The sequence below is a fragment of the Trichosurus vulpecula genome, chromosome 1, assembly GCF_011100635.1.
Source record: "Trichosurus vulpecula isolate mTriVul1 chromosome 1, mTriVul1.pri, whole genome shotgun sequence".
Lineage (NCBI taxonomy): Eukaryota > Metazoa > Chordata > Mammalia > Diprotodontia > Phalangeridae > Trichosurus > Trichosurus vulpecula.
Window position 1 is genome coordinate 499,461,569 of NC_050573.1, and position 18,141 is coordinate 499,479,709.

At 47.9% G+C, this 18,141-nt stretch overlaps 1 protein-coding gene across 1 annotated transcript in view; it reads left to right on the plus strand.

The window, feature by feature from the left end:
• Positions 1-18,141, plus strand: part of RAI1 (retinoic acid induced 1) — a 170,958-nt gene that overhangs the window by 57,912 nt on the left and 94,905 nt on the right. The gene's annotated exons all lie outside the window — the stretch shown is intronic.

Consider the following 18,141-nt stretch of genomic DNA (forward strand, 5'->3'; position numbering starts at 1 on the left):
TGGCAATGGCTATGGAACAGGAAGAGAAAGAAAGACAAGGGTAATCGGGGGTTTGGACAGTTGTCCCATCTAGGCAGAGCTTGATGGAGAACTGGTGGTCTCATGTCACGGGTATTTATATTTTCTTCTTCCTTGTGACTCTGAAAGACCAAGGATGGGAACAGCTTTGGTGCAAAGGATATGGTAGAACATGAACAGATTCAAGAAAATTTGCCACATGGCTGTCCACCCAAATCCTACCTGGATAAAGACTGTAACCTGGGGAGTCAGGAGCAGCTGGGACAAGGCATTTGTGAATCATAGGCAAAATTAAAAATTGTATCTCTGTCTGTTTTACTAGTGGCTTTCATTCTCTACTGTAACACTCAGGGACCTATCATAAAATCAACACCTCTGAGCCAAGGAGGATGGAGTTTTTGGAATTAAAATGATGCACATTTATAAAGAGAGGCAGCCTGGAATTTGGAAAGAGATCTAGATTCAAATCATGCCTCTGACAGATACTGACTGTGACCCAGGACAAGTCACTTAACATTTCTGTGTCCCAGGAAGCTCCCCAAGATGTTATGATGCTCGTCTGCAGTGGAGGAGAGAGTTGCCTCTTCATTCCTCCAAATTTAGAAGTATAATTTATTCTCTGAATGGACAGGTTACCCCCAGAAGTGCCACAGGAAGCTGCCTCACGTATCCCTAAAGCCAGGCACTGGAGCCAAGAGTAAGACTCTTTCTAGGCAACCTGGATTTTTTCTTTTCTTTTTTTTTTTTTTTGGAGGGGAGAAGGCAGAGCAATTTGGGTTAAGTGACTTGCCCAAGGTCACACAGCTAGTAAGTGTGTCAAGTGTCTGAGTCTGGATTTGAACTCAGGTCCTCCTGACTCCAGGGCCTTTGCCACCTAGCTGCCCCCAGACTTTTTCTCTCTTGAAATGAAATGTTATCAGGATACACAAGGACTCCCCCCTCCCAACTATGTCCCATCACCTGCAAGTGTCTGGGTCTACAGTGAGGCGAATATTGCTTGCTAGTGCTTTCTAAGAGAAAAACATTCCTATCCCTGCAGTATATATTATCACTCAGTGTCATCTAGCTTTAGCACCTCTAGGGATTGGTCTCCTACTGCTTCCCTGGGGAACCAGCTCTTCTGATGTTCCAGGCATTTAAATAGCACCCCTGTCTTTCTCTCCTCTCCCCCCTTTCCCTTTCCTACCTCCTCCAAACCAGTCTTAGGTTCTGTCCTCAACAATTCCTTGGGAGTTATCTTCCAATTGTTCTAAAATAATCATCTGGCATAACTCTTGTTCTCTCACATTTTAGCACCCAAGCCACTTCATCCTGTCTGTACCTCGATTTCTCTAACATTCTTACCCTTCAAAAGCTTGTAATGAAGATCAACCACTCCATCATCATCTAATGCCTTTTGAGCATCACTACATGATGGCTCGGTTCAGGTAGTGTTTGGTTAAGTTTGCAGGGCAGGGAGTGAAGAAGACCCCTACCCACTTCTTGCTCTGGGGGAACCTCTAACCTAGAGGAAGAAGCAAGGTACTCAGTAAACACACAGACAAAAACAAAGTTCCTTGCTAATTAAAATACATAGAGTGGTGTCCATAAGCAGTTAATAAGCAAAGGCTGTATATACCTAATGTGAGACCTAGTGAGCGAGCTGTAATGGGCCTGTTCAGTCAGAGACTTTTGGGGGGAAATTTGCTTACCATGAAGATGGGAAGAGAAAGATATTGTATTAATACATTCCAGCTCTTATTTTGCAAAGGCAATGTTGACTTAGTGGCTAGCATATGGACTTTAGAGTCAGAAAGACCTCAGTTTCAATCTCACTTCTGATATTTGATAGGTGTATGACATGGGTAAGATGTGTAACCTCTCTCAGCCTCAGTTTCCTCATTTGAAAACCATACCTGTGGTTTCTCACAGGGTTGTGAGGCTCAGAGACAATGTGTGTACAGTGCTTTGCTATCTAAGTGTCAGTTATTATTCTAGGTTGAAAGGAAAAAGGAGCTTAAGCAGTGCCCTAAAGACACACCCCCCCAACTCTCTCCCCTCACCAGTTCCCCACTCACCAGTTTGCATAGTGCACAAGTTCAGGGAATCTATTTCTTGCCCTTGAGAACTGCCCTCCAGTGGGGAGGCATCTGTTGGGGGAAAGCCTCCATCCCAAGGTTTTGTAGCTACTGCCCTCTACATTTCCTCCTGCAGCCTGCCCCTCCTCACGGCCCCCAGCCCTCAGCCCTCAGCCAGCCACAGCCCTTCCTGGCTGGTTTCCCCAGACACCTGACCTTGTGTCTAGTGGTCCTTCTGTCTGTCTGTCTGGACGACTGGAACCCATCAGGCCACTTCTTGCTACCTCCTCCTCCCTCCCAATTTTTGTTTTCATTCGAAAATAGTTTCTTCCTTTGCATGGAGTGGAAATAGCTGGGAAGAGGAGGATGAGGAGGGGGGAATGAAGGAGGAAGAGGACGGGGGAAGGGGGGGGATGGCGATCAAGGGGAAGAGGAGGAGGTTCTCCAGACTCACACACAAACAGAAATAAATATCATTTCTATTTTTCCCCTTCCTCATTTTCCTTTTCCGACTCCCCAGACGGTTTCCAGGGGGCTTAGCATTTTCAAAGCCTCGCGTAAGCGTCTCTGACAATGGGAAGTGGTGCCTTTTCGCCCGCGGCCGGCACCGTTTTAAATGAGGTCCCAGGTAGCCATGGTTACCTCTCCTCTTCGGTGGGAGATGACTTTTATTTCCTGCCTTTTGTGTTTGCACATCTCAGATACACATCCTCCTGCCCCCTAATTGGCATTCACACTTCGGGGCCGCGCGAAAGGGATCGACCAAACAAGCAGGAACGCCAGGGGCGGGCAGGCGAGCGCCCAGGACTGGACGAGCGTGGGACCCAGAGACCAAGGGGGTCAGGGTTCGGGGAGGCGGACAAAAGAGCGGGAGGAAGACGGTGTGGGTGAGAGAGGCAGGGTGGAGGAACTGAAGGGGACTCGTGCGGGGGAGAGCGAGCGAGCCCAGGGGAAGGTGGGAGGGGCGCTGAGGAGGGAGGAAGGTCATCAGATTTGCCCACGGGACATGAAAAGCCACCCGGATCGAGGCAGATTTCTCTGCGCCCCCTGGGAGGCCCCAGGAGCCCAGTCCTCTTGCTCCCCCTCCCTGTAAGAACATACCCCTCATGTTCTCCACCAACCCTCACATCAGTTCCGGGGAAAGGAAAGAGGAGCGCGGCGGGGACTGCTCCAGGGACCCAGGTACCGCGCTCCCGGGTAGGTGGGTGGGTGGGACTGCTCTGAACTGATGCCTCGGGAAGTCCCGGGAGCTGAGGGGGCCAAGAGCCAGGCGGGGCGGCGGAGCTCACCCCTCGCTCTCCCCTATGCCCCGTGGCCCCACTGCATGACCTGAGCTGGGAAGTGGGTGGGGAGGGAAACGGGTGGAACTTCTCCTCCAGCAGCCGCCCAGGCGGCGCACAAGTCGGGCACCCGGGCCAATCCAGCGCGGAACGCGGTCCCAGGCCGCCGCCGCCACCTCCGCCCAATGGCCGGGATATCTGTGTGTATCTGCGGCTCGCCCTCTCCCCCCCGATTCCTAGGCCGGCGGCGGCGGCGGCGGCAGGAGCCTGGGGCTGGAAGGGGGAGCTGAAAGCGTCGTGCGGCACACAGCATGCCACGGCTCGTTGGCTTTTGCAGGAGCCCTGGGAAGCGGGTGCGAGGATTGGAGATGCGGGGAGAGAGGAGGTGGGGAGGTGGGGAGGTGGGGAGGTAGGGAGGTGGGGAGGGGGTGGCTCGGGGCGGAGCGCGCTCTCCCTGCCCCTGATTGATGGGCAATCAAGGGTTCGTGCTGCAGGAACAGCGCGCGGGACGTGGGCAAAAAAGCTGCCGCTCTGGTGAAAGGTGGAGGGCTGCGGGGGAGGGGGAGTCTCAGAGAATGTTCCGGGAGGAAGAGGGGGAGGGGCCGCCCTCCACGCCGAGTGTACCTCACTCCTTCCAAACCCGGCCCCCCGAACAAAGGATTTCTCATTCCACTTTCTGCTGCGAGGCTTAATTGCAAAATAAATACGCGCATTTGTACGCACAAGGAGCCGGGGAGGGGGGGGGGGGGAGTGGGAAAAGGGCGGGGGCGGCCCCGTGTCAGACAGCTAGCTCTTAGAGCATTGCATCGGGGGCCTGATTGAGCCTGGCCACCCTGGGTGCCGCACCTGCCCCTCCAGCCCCAATCTGTTAGCGGCTCGGGCGTCCCCGCGTGTGCGGCACAGCGAGGGCAGAGCGGTGCCAGTCAGCCGCGCGGGAGTGACAGCTCGCTAAGCAGCTCGCAACGCTGATTGCAGTGTAACGCGGGGAAGCGGACATGTTGGCTTGGCTCTGCTCGCGGGAAAACAATTTGCAGAACTGTGCGGGGGGGATAGACGAGAGCACCCTGCCTCTGCTCGGGGGTGAGGGCTGCGGGGCGGGGAGGGGGAGGAGGACGGGTACTCACCGCGGGTGGGTTTAGACTTGCAGATGACCTTGTTTATACCTACCCAGCGGAAGCGAGCTTGCACAATGGTGGCACTTGGCTATACATGTGGACTGTATAGGGACTTGTAGGGCCCAGGGACCATTGGAAAGCTCTTCTAATTTCCAGTTTGCTGTTTGCACCCAGAGCTGGCCATCGCTCCCTCAGGTGTGCCAGGGAAAGGGTCTGACACAGTCTCTAAATTAAAAAACAAAACAAAACAGAAAAGTATTCTGATCCAGAAGGACCAGAGGATAGATACCAGCCTACGTCTTGTCTTCCTTTGCTCTTCCCTACCCCCACCCACCAAGGCAAGAGGTAGATACCTCAAATCCACAACTTGACTGCTCCCAACCCCCCCCAAAAAAAACAGAAAAACCCTACGAAGCACAAGAAAACACTCTCAGGACAGCTTGGAGCCAGAGCTGTGCTAAAGATGCCATTTCTTCCTCTCTATCCAGGTGGTTTGGAGGGGAGGGAGGATGTTTAGGAAGTGGGGTTTGCTGTCAGAAAGGCCTAGTTCCAGCTCTACTATTTGACAGAAGCCTCTAATGGCACCCTCACCCATGCCAAACACCCCCAGTCACGGTAATTAGGATGGTGAGGGAGGTAAAAGCAGATTCTGTTCTTTTCTCAGATTTCTGTTGCACCTCTTTTATGTGCTGTGTGCCCAGATCTGTGCCGGGGGTCTGTGAAGGAGACAAGAGAGGCGTGTGGAAATATTTAAATCAGTTCCTGTCCAGCCCTGCTTCTGGCAGTGACTAGCTTTGTGACTTAGGACAAGTCATCTAACCCATCTGGGACTCACTTTCCTCCCCTGTAAAATAAAGGGGACTGGAGATGATCCCTTCCCACTCCAAATCTGTGATCACTATGATCAAAATAGTTATTTAAAATGGATTTGTGGTGCAGGGGCACATGTCTAGGTTTCAGGAAATCTTGTCCGGCCTTTGCCACTCTTTGTGTGTCTTTGGGTAAGTCACCGCTACCTTTCTGGGCTTCGTTTCCCTTCCCTGTAAAAGAATGGGCTTCAGGAAAATGTTGGCTAATGTCCCTTCCAGCTTAGACATGCCGTGGCCCCATGTTTCTAGAATAATCAGGCCCTGCCCTGAAAGCTGAGAAGAGGAAAAGATAGGTACAGGAGGGAAAAAATTCAGTAACAGTATCAGGCAGTGATTGTATTTGTGTAGAATTAAAATGAATGTTCTTCACACTAAGTAACCCTAAGATCTCTGAGGAGGAGAAAGCACTCACTTCTGGTTGGGATGATTGGGAAGGCTTCATGGAAGAAGCGAGCTTTGTTCTGGGACTTACAGGATGGGTGATGGGGTTTGGGTAGGCAAAGTGGAGGGAGAGAATATTAAAGAGGGGAAGGATGTGTGCAGGAATCGTGAGGAAAGGGTGTGGAGACCCTGAGAAAAGTGGCCAAAAGTACAGACTTTAAGGAGGGGAGTAGTGTACACTGACCACATTCACTCCTCTCCTCAGGCAGCTTTACCAGCTCCCTGTACACTCCAGGATAAAATATAAATGCCTCAGTTTGACTTTTAAAACCTTTCACAATCTGCCTCCCACCTGTCTCTAGGCTGATTGTGTATTACTCCTCACAAACACTCTCTTTTCCAGTTATACTGGGCTACTTGGTGGTCCCCTGAACCACATCCCTTTGCCCACCTCAGTGCCTTTTCTCCATGCCCATAATCTTCCTCTTCACCCTTGCCTCTTGGAACTACTCGCTTCCTTCACGGCTCAGCTCTGAAGCCTTTCCTGGTTCTTTTCTTCCAGCCATTACTGTTTCTTCATTCTATTACTTTGTATTCAATTTTCACAGCTATTTTGTATTTATTTCACTGTCTGTGTTGTCCTCCACACCTCTACCCTAGTTTGCTAGAAGAAAGTGGAATACTTGAAATCAGGGATTATTTGGTGGGGGGAGGTTTTGTGGGGTTTTTGTTTTCTTTTTGTTTTGTCCTTGTGTCCACAGATCTTTAAGTAAGTGCCTGGCATCTAGTAGGAGATTAAAGAAGGCTTTGAATTGAATTGAGGTGGGAAAAATAGGTTAGTTCGAGTCTGTGGAAAGCCTTGAATGTCCACTGGAGGGGTTGATACTTTCTCTTGGAGCCAGATGTAGTTTTGGGGGGGAGGTGAATAAACCAGCCTCACCACCCCCACCACTTCCTTCCACATCCCCAAAGGACAGCACATCATTTTCTTAACATTGGTTGCCTCTTGTAGATTTTTGCAGTCATTAATGAAGTTATGAGACCTTTCGTAACTCTGTTATTAAAGCCATAAAGCATGACCTCCTCACTCCTAGCCAGTTCATGGTTGGCTACCAAGAGCTCTGTGTGCCCTAGGCTTTTAGCAGCTATTAGCTGAGCCAGAAAGAATTCTGGAGAGAATCAGGCAAAATTTCGGGTGAACAAAAAAAAACCCACCTGAGAACAAGGGTCATCAACAGACTGGGGCCATTGGATTAGGAGGCATCTTTGAGGGAAAGAGGCCAGGGGGAAAAGAATGGCGATGAGAATGAAGGGGTAGGGAAGGGAATGAGGGGCAGCAGGTTGGACAACTTCCCTGTTTTGCAAGGATGAAGGGACAAGTGAGTGGGTACTGACGGTAACACTGTAGGCTGCAGAGCAAGAAGATGGGTGGGCTGGAGTGGTCAGGGAGGTGGGGCCTGAGGGAGGCCTCAGAGGACGAGGAGAAGTTGAATTGGGTGGGGGGAAGGGTATTCTAGGCGTGTGAAGAACAGTGCGAGAAAAGACTGGGAGCAAATATGAGGATGGAAAAGTATGAGTTAGATTCTGGGGACAGTGGGAAGACCAGTTTGCCTGGACTAAAGCTTGTGCATAGAAGAGGAATAGGAAACAAGTGTGAGACACGGCTAAGAGGCTTTGTAGAGTTGAACACAGGCCTGAAAATATGCTAGGTACTTGATACAGGTATGCTGGTTAATTGGACCACCTCAGAGCATTCAAAACAGGAAGTCTCCCAGTTTAGAACCCTCTGAGGCAGCTTTCTTCTGCAAAAGCAAAGGGTTAAATTTCCTAAGGATCAGGGAGGCAGGGAGGGGAGCATGGGAGGGACTGTTGGGCCCTCCTAGTCTTACAGTTTCTGCCTTCAGCCCAGGAGGCACAGTGGAGTTGGGTCTCTTGTGGGTGTGCCCTAGTGAAGGAGGTAGGTGCTGGGCCAGCAGGAAGAGACCAGGAAAGGGAGTGCCAGAGATGGGGGAGCCTCATAGATGTTGACATATTTTTCTCTGGCTGTGACAGCACAGTGGTGCCTCCTTGTTCTCAGGCATCCAGCTACCTGAGTCCAGGGATTTGCCAGCTGTCAGCATCAGGCACAATGGAGGAAGCTGAGAAGGCAAGGACAGAGAAGGCAAGGAGGCTGTCACGGTGGCAGGAGGGTTAGGCTGGAGGGGCTTGCTTTGGAGCAAGCTGATTGGGAAAAAAATGGAGGGTATGAACATTTGGGGCACTTATGGGGACCAGAGGCTTCATCTGGAATGAAAGCAGCAGCAGGCAGGGGGTGTGGAGATGTCCATCTGGGAGCTTGCAGCATCGAACGCTGTAAGGCTGATGGTTGTTTATGAGGTGGCATTTCCAATCTGCAGAGGGCCCTGCTGCCATTCTCATTAACTTCTCGTTATTCACTAAGCCCTGGGGAGATAGGCGTATGAATCTGGGAGGGACCTTGGAGACCATCCAGTCCAGCTCCCTCATTTAGCAGATGGAGAAACTGAGGTCCAGAGGAACAAAGCGATTTAGTCCAGGTCACACAGGTAGTAAGGACTGGAAGCCTGGTGTTCTTTCTACTCTACCACATCTCCTCAGTGCTGTCCTCCCCCATTTAGAAAGTGGAATTCAGAGTGGGTCTTGGGAGCTGCCTAAGAGCCCCCGATAAGGCGAGGGCTTGAATTTCCAGCCTCTGTTCCTACGTTGACTGCCGAGCTAAAGCTACTCAGTCCCTGTACCTCTCCAGCTCCTCTCTCAAGGAAAAAAATCACTTCCTCTGTTTCTGGGGTGGCCAAGCTTGCCCTCCTCCCGACTCCTTACAACCAGAGAGTCTGCTCCTTTATATTATAGAGGAAACGGAGGCATAGGAAGGGTGGTTAACAGCCATATATGCTCTGGAGCCTGTCTTCTTGAGGCCAGCAATTAAAAGGATAATTGTTTAGCTAATAATGATAATATTCACAGCAGCACTTCTAGGGATGGTGATAGGCTGCGGGCAAGTGGGTAGAATACAGAATGAGCCATGGTCTTAGGAGCTGACCAGCCTGGTCAGTTCCCCGGATCCCACATACCACTGGGAGAGCTATTGGGTTCGATAAAGGAGCATCGATTCAATCTGGCAGCATTCGATGTGTGCTCAGACGCAGGCCAGGCACTGGGCTGGGGAGAATGCTGCACAGGAAGAGGAGACATAGCCCTGCCCCTCAAGAGGCTTCTAGTCTGGTTTGGGGAGATAAAACACACACAACAACAACCATGTGATGCGAATAATTAAAAGGAAGCTGCCCGTGTCTATAGAAAGAACTGACAGCTGGGTGGCAGAAGAACTGAGATCTTGCCCAGGGTCCTGCTACTAACTAGCTGTGTGGTGATAGCGGTCCTCATAATGTCTCTGGGCCTTTTGTACTGGATGATCTCTAAGGTCCCATATGGCTCTGCCATTCTTCTAAGGTGATTTCGAAATGTGAGATTGGTAAAGCCAAAAGGTACTATGGGAATTCAGAGAAGGGAGAGGTCATTGTGGGCTGGTCTGGTCTAGGAGGGCTTCTCGGAGAATTTGGGGCTTGAGTCGGGCCCTGAAGGACCCAGAGGCCTTTTAGGGGGTGGGAGACAGTAGGAGTAAAGGTAAAGAAGAGAGGAATGAAGGCAGTATTGCAAGGGTAGCTTGACTAGAATGGCGTAGGTGGCTATTAGAGAGAGCGGGGAGGGAGATAAGGCTGGATGGGTCAGGTGGGGCAATTGATAGACAATCTTGCAAACTAGGTAGAAACTTTTAGCCTTAATCCATTAGGTCTGGGGTTAGCGACCTTTTTAGAATGATAGGACCAGGGTTTCCAGTAGTGGAAGAAGTGCTGGACCTTCTTGGAGTTGAGAGGCCTGTATCCAAAGCCTGCTTCTGATATTTATGAGCTTTATAACGACGGGCTTTACTTCCCCAAGTCTCATCTATAAAATGGGGATAAAAATATTTCAAGCACCCACCTCACAGAGTTATTGTAAGGAACAAATAATGTATGAAGAACATGTTGTAAACCTTTAAGCTCCACACGTGTCAGTTATTATTATTATCATTATATTGGATTTTTTTCCTTTGGCAAAAGAAAAGTCAGAGAAGAGGCTTGAATGGGGACCAGCCATTCATTCATGGTGGTATAGTAACCGGCTCGTGTGCCATCTTTAGCAGACCTTCTTTGGCCAGCCCTTGTGGTGAGCAATGGGGAACCACCACAGGTTCTCCCAAGGCTCAGTCTAGGGAATGTCCTGGCAGTGGGTGAAGGCAGAGCAAGAAAAGACATATAGTCTTCTTAAGAGTTCGGTCCAGGTTGGAACCGGAATCTAAGATGCCTGAAGTTTGAGTGACCTGGTGTGAGACCAGTGGTATGGTATTCAGAAGATGATAAGCTTCCCTCCTGAGAAACTACCTAGGCCCCAGAACTCTGGGGTAGAGGAGGGGGCACAACAAGGTTAACTTTTCCGTGTGGCTTTCTGTAATTGCATATGTTTTTAATGCTGGAAAATTCTGGTCTCCATAGCAGAGAAGTATTTATTTTGGGCTAAATCAACTCCTATGAGATACAGTGAAGGCCTAAAGTCTCAGGTGGACACAGAGGAACAGGCCTTCATCTGGGACTTGCAATGCCTTGTCTCAGGGCTCTGCTTGGGAACAAGCAAAGGAATCATTCATAAGGCACTTACTGGGGTCCTTTTGTAATACTGGAGAAAGGGTGGGGTCAACCTCCTGGGTGATCCTGCCAAAAGCCAGGGAGAGAAATCAGAGAGGGGAGCCCTGCTGGCATCACCTGAAGCAGTTAAGACATCAGAAGAAGTTCCCTGAGCCCATCAGTTTTGGGGTGATGCCTCTTCAATACGGTCCATCTCACTCTTGTCACTTTCTCTGCCTCATGTCCTCAGGCAGAAGGACACGCCAGAATCCCTCCCTACATTCTGGGCCTTCTCTTCCCTAATGTGTGCTCAGTCCCAGGCCATGTGCTTGGGGGAAGGAAGGTGGTAAACAGGAAGAGACATAGTCCCTGCTGTCAGGAAGCTTATGATCTATTCCAGGAGGGAAAGAATGGTGTAGTGCAGCGATTCTCAAACTTTTTCAGTTTTAGGACTGTTATTGAGGACTCTCAAAGAACTTATGAGTTACATCTATTGATATTTTCTGAATTAGAAATTAAAACATCTGTGTTATAATATGAAAACTGTTTTAACCTCAGACCCAAGGGTTCCCTGACCACACTTTGAGAATCGGTAATAGAGAGTTGGCCATAGAGTCAGGAAAATCTTACTTCCAGACCTAGACAACTCTTGGCTGTGTTACCCGGGGCAAGTCCCGGGTGCCAAATCACCTACCTTTTTTACCTTTCCACATCTTTGGTCCCAAGATGAAGACTTTATAGTCCCTCCTGACATTCAGGGCCTTTCCCTCTTCTTTCTTCACTATGCAGATTTGCTCAACCCACCCCACTCCCCCACACACACTGTCTGAGGCAGATTTTTGTCAACTAATCCCCTCTAAGGTGTTAATGACTCATAATGACTTAAGATAGGGTCCCTGCATTTTAATAGGGATGTTTAACTTTAACTCAGAGGAGTGCCTCTCTAACTGTGGAATTTGATGGTCCTTGGCCCAAGGCAGGCCAGTGATTGCCGGATTTTTGAGCTGCAAAAGCTGAAAGGCTCCTTCCAATCATATTTCACAGTAGGCACTATCTCTCCTTAGACTTTCCCCAGTCCGTGAGGCTCATGTTTGGAGGCTTGTGCCTTCAAGGTGAAACCAGTTACCACCATATTTATTTTATTTTTGTATCTGTGTTTATTTCCATATTAGCAATGTTGCTAGGGGAAAAAAAAGTAAGCGAAAAAATTATGTTTCAATCTGAACTCAAACTCCGTCAGTTCTCTCTCTGCAGAAGGATAATATTTTCATCATAAGTCCTTTGGAATTGTCTTGAATCATTGTATTGCTGAGAATAGCTAAGTCATTCTCAGCTGATCATTGTACAATATGGCTCTTACTATATATGGTGTTCTCCTGGTTCTGCCCACTTCACTTTGCATCAGTTCATATAAGTCTTCTCAGTTTTTCTTCCGAACCCATCGTCGTCATTTCTTATAGCACAATAATGGTCCATTTTAATCATATATCACAATATTTTCAGCTGTTCCTCAGTTGATTTACCATTATATTTAGATCAGGCCCAATGAACTTGAAGACTAGTCAACCAGAAACTACCCCATCCAGGACCAAAGGGAATCCCAGGGACCTGTTGCCCAGAATCTTCCCCTCTTCTCCTTGACATCCCTCCCCTCCAACCCCTGCCCCCATCACCACCAGATCTCTACAGACATAAGTGGCTAGATATATGTCTACAGCCACCTTTTATAAGAGTTCTTTCCTGAATATCCCTCCAAAAAAAGCATTTTGTGTTTATTTTGTATGTATTTTTGTGGCTCAGTGGATAGAGAGCTGTTCTCACAATCAGGAAATAATAGTAGTAGCTAGCATTTTATTTATATAGTACTTTAAGGTTTGCAAAGCACTTTAAAAATGTCTTATTTTGTCCTCAAGCCAACCCTGGGAGGTAGGTGCTATCATCAATCCCATTTTTACGGATGAAGAAACTGAGGCAGATGAAAATTAAGTGGCTTGCCCTGGGTAAGAGCTAGTGTCTCAGGAAGGATTATGAACTGGAGTCTTTCTTCCTCCAGGTCTACTGGACCACTTGGCTGCCTAAATCAGCCTGGGTCCAAGTCCTGACTCTAACACATACAGGCTCTATGACCCTAGGCAAGGCACTTACCATCCTCTTAGTGCTGAAAGCAATTCCAAAACTCTAAAGTTCCGGCCTGTATTGGTAGAGGGATGTTCCTCATTCAAGAATTCTCTGTGGCACTAAAATTGCAGGTGCAGGAGTCCGTATCCTTATCCTTTCTTTTGTATTTACTTATTACTTATCCGTGTAAGTGGTCTTTCCACCCAATAGAATGTGACCTCCTCGAGGGCAGGAAGTGTTTCATTTTTATACTGGCACCCTCATTACCTAGTGCAGTACCTAGCACAAAGTAGATGGTTATGAAATGCTTGTTGTATGAAGGAAGGAAGGAATGCAGCCTCCCTTGAGGTTGGAGAGAGAGAGAGAGAGAGAAAAGAAGATGGCCCTGGAAGGATGGCCCCAAGATCTTGCACTTGCCTTTGTTTCCCACTAGTTCTGAATTTGGGGTGCAGTCATCATTGTGAACTGAACATTATTGATCCCACCTCCCTTATGTTTCTCAGATCTGTCCCCCTTCTGTCCAGTCTTCTGGCATTTACCCCCTTCCACCTTACTGCTGTAATAACTGCCTCACTGCTCTCCTGGTCTCTAAACCATCCTTCACACCGCTGCCAGATTAATCTTCCTTATTGAAAAGAGTTGACAATATCACCTTCCTTCTGCTGTACCCCTCCCCAAAAATACCTTTCCAGACTTTTTCAAAGCAATTCCTTCCCTTCCAGCTACTAGATACAATCCAGACTCCTTGGTCTTGCATTTAAGACCCATCACAGCCAGGTGGTTTAGCAGATAGAGCCCTAGACTTGGAGTCAGGAAGAGCTGAGTTCAAATGCTACTTCAGACTCTTACTAGTTGAGCAATCCTGAACAAATCACTTCATTTCTCTCAGCCTCAGTTTCTTCAAATGTAAAATGAGGAAAATAATAGGCTCCACCTCACAGGGTTGTTGTGAAGACCAAGGGAGAGGTAAAACCCTTTGCAAATTACAAATGTTAGCTGTTACTGCAGTCTAGTTCTTTCTTACCTTGCCAGCCGTTATGTCACATTTCTATTCATGGGTACTAAGCAGGTCAGAAGCCATCCCCTAAGCCTACCTAATGCTTTACTGACTCTTCCTGCAAAGCCTTCCCCCAGCATGTCTACCTGTCAAAACCTTGCTCATTCTTTAAGGCTCAGCTCAGATACCTTCCCTGGTCTATACTTTGCCCCCTGAACATGACCTGGGCTTTCCTGCCTTCACTCAAGTTTCCTATGCCTGTGATACCCTCCCTGTCTTCACCGCTATATTCCTACTTATCATTTAAAGGCCATCTCAAATGCCATTTCCTCCAAGAAGCCTTCCCCAATTCACTCTCCCCCTGCCCCCTCCCTACTTCACAGAGTACTTTGTTCTGTTCCTTTGGAATATCCTTGCCATGTAAAGTACTGGTACTGTGTATTATCATTCTCTGTTTGTATCATATTAGACTGTAAGCTCTGTGCCTCTTTATACCATAGGCATTAAATAAATGTTTCTCAATTTGAATTGTCAAACTGAATCTCCTGCTTTATCCAAATAGTGTTTGCTGCTTACTTCTTTTGGGCAGGGCTGGGTATTGCAGGGTTTTGTATCTAGTGCTTGTTTTCTTATCTCTGCCCCACAGTGCCAAGCCCAGAGTTCTTCATAGGCCCAGTAGGTAGTAGGTGTTTAGCAAATGTTTGTTGAATGAATGAATGAACAAATGAATGGGTGCCCATAGCCTGCTTGGCACAGAACAGACCAAATACAGTCACCATCCTAAGAGAGCAGATGTCTAACTATCATTGACCTGCAGTCCTGGTTAATCAATACCCTAGGGCATCTGGAGTTATCTCCAGGGCTGTTGGGAAACACCAAAAGCAAACCCTTATAAACCAAATTCATTTCAAAGGCTCACAAATGAGAGTTAGAAGGGGTCTTAGCAGCCATCTAGTCCAGCCTGCTAGTTTTATAGATGAGGAAAATGAATCCAAGACCACCGATTTCAGTTCAAGCAAGGGGGGAAGAAGAGAGGTGTTCGCTTGGGTGCCAGAGTATTACCCTGCCCAGCTGTACAGAAATGAAAGAATAGGTGTCGGGAGCAGTAACAAGGAAGCTTAGGCCCAGAGGCCCAGGTTTCTGCTGTCACCTACCACATAGACTGTTCTGGATGGGCTTTTTATATGTGGCCAGGGAGAGCTGGCATTAAGTATAGTGTAGTTAGTGGCCACCTACGTGATAATGAAAGGCCCCTAACCAAAGATAGCTACTGCACCAGTCTGACATAGTTCCTGAAATTCTGCCATTAGAGATGCTTCTTTGGGTTAGGGCATCGAAGGCCCCTGTTAAAATAGAAATGTTTGCTAGCATGCCTTTTATCATGGTTGGCTCTTTACTTGAATTAGAACCACAAAATTTCAGATCTGTTAGAGACTTTAGAAATATCTAGCTTAACCCTTTCATTTTATAAAGGGAACTCTGAGGCTCATCCAGGAAAAGGAGAATTTACCCCAATGGCATATTAGTGGCAGAGATGTAACTATAGAATCTAGGGTTCCTAACCCCCATTCTGCCTTTCTTAGCTCATCAAATTAGCCCTAGCCAGAGTGTAGCATCTTTGAAAAGATGGAACTCAGGATGGAGAGATTTTTTTTATGTTTTGTTTTTGCAGAAAAAGTGGGTAGAGAAGATGTGGAGAAGGGGCCATTACACCTGCTCTCAGGTGGACCTCCGTAAAATCCCTGGACCTGAGGGCACAGAGCACCTGGATGTGCATGGGGGGTGGGGGTGGGACAAGTGTACAGGAAAACTTGTGGGATGCTGAAAGGAAGCTGACAACATGCCAAGGCTCCCTACTCCTGCCCCATGATTTGTCTGCAGGCTAAAATGCATTAGGATGATTAAAAGTGGTTCTGCTGTGTGAGGCAAGACTAGGACAGATCCCTAGCAAAAACTGCAGAATACCAGGAAAATAACACCCCTTTGACTCGCCTCCCCTGAGGTACCTGGTGGCCCAGTGGATAGAGCACTGGACTTAGAGTTGGAAAGACCTGAGTTTAAATCCAGCCCCAGATACTTACTAGCTGTGTGACCCTGGGCAAGCCAGTTAACCTCTGCCTCAGTTTCCTCCACTGTTAAATGTGGATTAATTGAGGTTTAAATGAAATAAGATTTGTCAAAAAGCACTTAGCACAGTGCCTGTCACGTAGTTGGTGCTATATAAGTGCTTATTCCTTTTCTATCATTAATCCTTCCTCTCCCCATATGGGTGCCATGTTGCCATGGAAGCTACAGATTACATTTGGAAGGAACCTTAGAAGTCATCTTGTCCATCTCCATGATTTTATAGATGAATTTACCCTGGCCTCATCCAGGGGTGGGGAACCTTCAGCCTTGAGGCCACGTGTGACCTTCTAGGTCCTCAAGTTCGGCCCTTCGACTGAATCCAAACTTCACAGAACAGGTCTTTTATTAAGGGGATCTGTTCTGTGAAGTTTGGATTCAGTCAAGGGCCGAACTTGAGGACCTAGAGGGCCGCACATGGCCTTGAGGCTGCAGGTTTCCCACCCCTGGCCTAGTCAGTAGTAGGTGGAAGACCAAGAGATTTGAACCTAGGTATTCTACTTCCAAATTCAGTGTAATACTTGTATATTTTGTAAAGAAGGGGGAATGGCACCAGACTTTGTCCCCATACATTTAGGCACGCCCTTGCTTGTGTCCTTACTTTGGTCTCCTTCAGGGGGAAGGGACTGAAAATCCCCCAGCACTTCCTGTTAGAGATCCTGCCCTGATTAAATTTCTTGAATGTCCTTTCTTTCAGCTCAAATGCCGCCTCCTCCATAATACCTTCCTTGATCTATGATTCCTATTGTTTTCCTCAAATAGATGTGATATCTCCCTCCTTTGAATGCCCTCAGACCTAGCTTTGCATTAGATCTCTGGCAGTTATAGCATACTACCTTATATTTTATTGACTGATTAGATTATAAACTCCTTAAGAGTAGTCCAGTGTCTTCGTATCTCTCATAGCGCCCAGGTTGGTACTCTGGCATAGGCATGAATGAATGAATGAATTTAGTGCAACATCTGTATTGAGGGTCTCTGTGTCCTTAACATATATTTATTGAACTGCTACTTTGTGCCAAGCACTGTGCTAGCCACGTTTACAGCTAAGAAAATAAAGAATTTGTACAAAATATATACAAAGTGATCTCATTTCAGGGCACTAAAAACTGGGGAAGTGAGGAAAGACCTTTTGAAGAAGGTTTCACTTGAGCCTTGAAGGCAGACACAGGGTTCCAGGAGAAGGAGATAAGGAGGAAGAGTATTCCAAGCATGAGCATGAAAAGGGGAACTGGGAGATCGAATGTCAAGTATGGGGAGCAGTAAGTCAGCCAGTGTGTCTGCAGAGTAGAGCTCACCAGGACGAATAATGGGCAAGTAAACTTGGAAAGACAATCTGGAGCCAGATTGTGAAGGGTCTTAAATACCCGAGGAATTGGAATTTTATCCTGATGGCCATGGGGACTATTGTAGCTTGAGCAAGGGAGAAACGGAGTCGGACTTTCATCCTAGAACTATCCGTTTGGTTGCTTTGGGGAGTGTGGTTTGGAAAGGGGAGAGAGAAGGGAGTGTAGGGGAGACCAATTAGGAAAGGATTGCAGTAGTCTAGGCAAGAGATGATTAGGGCCTGAACTGGAGTGGTTGTGATCCAAGCAGGGAGAAGTGGACAGATGTGGGATATTGAGGAGGTATAATAGACACGAATTGGCGAGTGATTGGACTTGGAGGGTGAGTGAGAAGGAACAGTGAAGGATGACTCCTATACTGTGAATCTCTGGGACTGGAAGAATAGTGGGGCCCTCAACCAAAATCAGGGAAAGTTGAAGGAGCTTTGGGCTTAGAGACAGTCCTTGATCTTAGAGGGATTCATCCTGGTTGGAGAGACAAGACTGAAAGACATGAAACAATTTCAGAACAATGCAGGACAGGTCTGTCTAATCAGAAGAGGAAAAGATCTCTGTGAGTTAGAGAGCATTGGGAAGACTGCACACAAGACGGGGGACTGAAGCCAGACCTTGAATGATGGGAAAGATTTGGATTTGTAGCATAGATTGAAGGGAAGGGCATTGGGGAGGGAGCAAGGGTGTGGAGGTGGGAATAAGTAGGGCACAATAATAACAGCTTACCTTTATGTCAGGCTGGAAGGTTTACAAAGTGTTTACACATTATCTAAACATGTGAGATAGGTACCTTTATTCTTTCTGTTTTACAGATGAGAAATTGGGGTTCAGGAAAGTTGAGTGACTTGTCAGGGATCACACTGCTATTGAGCTTCTAAACTGGGGTTCCCACTTAGATGTTCCCAGCTACAAGTCCACCACTCTCCAGCACATCATCTCTGCTGTGCCAGGAGGACACTAAAGAGATGGGCTTGGCTGGAGCAGAGAGGGGGAGATCAGGGTGTCTGGCTAGTCCTCTCGGGTTCCATAACCCAGGTTATTTAATCCTCGGGCTCTCTGCAGACTCCCCTGTTCTAAATATGTCCTCTCTATCCCCATCCTCCATTTTGCTCAGCCCTTCCCTCCTCCTATGACTCTAATGTGGCATCCTTCCACCTCTGCTT